The sequence below is a fragment of the Amblyomma americanum genome, chromosome 1 (assembly GCF_052857255.1).
Source record: "Amblyomma americanum isolate KBUSLIRL-KWMA chromosome 1, ASM5285725v1, whole genome shotgun sequence".
Lineage (NCBI taxonomy): Eukaryota > Metazoa > Arthropoda > Arachnida > Ixodida > Ixodidae > Amblyomma > Amblyomma americanum.
The window spans coordinates 61,331,180-61,333,601 of NC_135497.1; the positions used below are offsets into that span (position 1 = coordinate 61,331,180).

A 2,422-nucleotide genomic window follows, 5' to 3' on the forward strand; every position below is an offset into this window, starting at 1 on the left:
TGTGCGTCAACTAGTTCCTGAATGGTGTTATGCATGCCTACTGCAAGAAGTTTGGCTGTGCTAGTGCTACGAGGTAGGTTTAGGGCTGCCTTAGTCGCAAGGCGGATCATTGCGTTCACGCGTTCGGTTTCCGTGCGGTTGAATTTGAGATATGGGGTTGCGTATAGAATGCGGCTAAGCGTAAATGCATGCACTACTTGAATTTACAATGAACGTTTCTTCTAAAACTCGCGTCCAGCAAACTTTTGTCTCCGATAATACTTTCCTACGAAAGCGAACCTGGGTGAGTTGGCTGCATTTATCATTATATCCTTTTTTTATAGGGTTTAACGACCCAAAGCGACTCAGGCTATAAGAGGCCCCGTTGTGGAGGACTCCGGATAATTTACACCACCTGGAATTCTTTAACGTGCACTGACATCGCACAGCGTATACGGGCCTCTAACATTTCGCCTCCATCGAAATGCGACCGCCGTGGCCAAGATCAAACCGGCGTCTTTCGGATCAGCATCACGAGCTGTGTGTGGTAGTAATTTTGCTCTTCTTGTTTCTTTCACATCTGCCGTCGTTCTGCGGCGCTAAAGGAATACACGGTGGCCAATGAGGTAAAAAAAGCAAAAAGTACGACGAGGATGGGATTCGAACCCACGCAGGCAGAGCCCAGTGGAGTAGCAATCCACCGCCTTAACCACTCGGCCACCTCGTCACCACATCTGCTAATTTTTGGAGGTGCAAATTAAGCCTTCTGGCTTCCACATAAAGAATTTTTATCAATGTTTATTTTTGCGTACATTGCGAACTCGCAGCTTTTTCTGAAAGTACGCTCTGCCTGACACTGATTTCTTCATTTCAGGTGAATTTGGTATGCACTGGCGCACAGCCGCACCGCGGCGCTGTGGTGCGCCGCCGCCGGCCGCCATGATCGAAGTGCACCTAGCAGACGAACTCCGACCCGCAAGCGTGTTTTCTTCGCGTGTCGCATTCAGACTGCCGCTTGAAATCCGCGTACATCGCAGATTCGACCGGTTGTCGCTGGGCGTGACAGACGCACGTGACTACGTCGTAAACGAACGCCACTTCGATTGGGCAGCTGCGCTTGTCGAACCTATCGAGGAAACCGGCGCAGCGACGAAAGGTGCTTGCGGGTTTGGTTCCCCTCCATCTGGGATAGAAGCTCGGATATTGGTCATTGGCAGCAGCGCTTCCGTACAACCGAAGAGCCGGATGTAGTTCAGGCCATATTAGCGAGGAAGAGATCGATGACTCAGCGCAACTCAGTAGCTGCGGAGCGTCTGCGGGGCTATTTCATTACTGGACTTCGTATACCTGCGCAGAGCTGTTGATTTCCAAGCTGTACTACATCTTTTTTTTTTTGGACGAAGTGCGAAATTTTTGGACGAAGTGCATCCTAAACAAGCGCAGAATGGCCACCAAATTAAGTTTGCTGCGGCGGCTGCGTTTCGATGGAGGCAAAACGCTAAGGCGCCCGTATGCTGTGCGATGTCAGTGCACGTTAAAAAGCCCCAAGTGGTCGAAATTATTCCGGAGCCCTCCACTATGGCACCTCTTCTTCCTTTCTTCTCTCAGTCCCTCCTTTATCCCTTTCCTTACGGCGCTGTTTAGGTGCCCGCCGAGATGTGAGACAGATACAGCGCCATTTCCTTTCTCCAAAAACTATTTTCATTTTCATTTTTATATGTTGAATTAAAGAATGTGACCGTGTGCTTTCTTTGATCTTGAAATGAATTCTTGGGGCATGCGCTTCGTTTTTCGGTGCAGCAGTGGCCACCAAGGTGGCGTCTTTATATCGTGGACGATTTGAGCTGTGCGTTTGCATCGGGGTGATACTGCAAGCTCGCGAGCTGGCGCTGCAACCTCGATCCCTACCAAAACAGCTAACTAATGTTTGCACCGTGCGCTGTGTTTCCAGATGTCGGCACGAAAAAGAGACACGACAGTGTGTCACAAAATTTGGCGCTTATTCGAAAAAAAAAAACGGCGCTAGCGTCAGCAATCGCGCCCGCGCGCGGCAAAATAAAACAAAAAAACCAACCCCCTTGTCACTTGGTAGCTGGTCTCCGGCTGAGCTTGCCACGCTGAGTCGAGGGCATCTCCTCTGTGACCGAGACCGCTACCCCCACACGCTCTAAGGGTGTCTGGGAGCGGACGCAAAAGTGCGCGAAGTGGTGACACAGTGACAAGCGCGTACTACCAAGTGCCAGCTAGCATGTACACCCTTCCAATTTTTTAACATGAACGCGGGAGCGTCGACTGGTGGTGGTGGTGGTTGATGCTATGAGGTATTCTGGGGAGGGGGATACTGGTCCCGACGTATGTTGGTCCTTTAGGCATCGCTCTTGGGGACCAGGTGAGGGGGAAGGGGATGAGAGGGGGGACGTCTCTACCGACGAGGAAATCGCTA

At 51.0% G+C, this 2,422-nt stretch overlaps 1 non-coding gene across 1 annotated transcript; it reads right to left on the minus strand.

The window, feature by feature from the left end:
• Positions 1–624: 624 nt before the first annotated feature.
• Positions 625–706, minus strand: TRNAS-GCU (transfer RNA serine (anticodon GCU)). Its single transcript has one exon. It is a non-coding gene; the product is annotated as a tRNA-Ser (tRNA).
• Between the last annotated feature and the right edge of the window lie 1,716 nt (positions 707–2,422).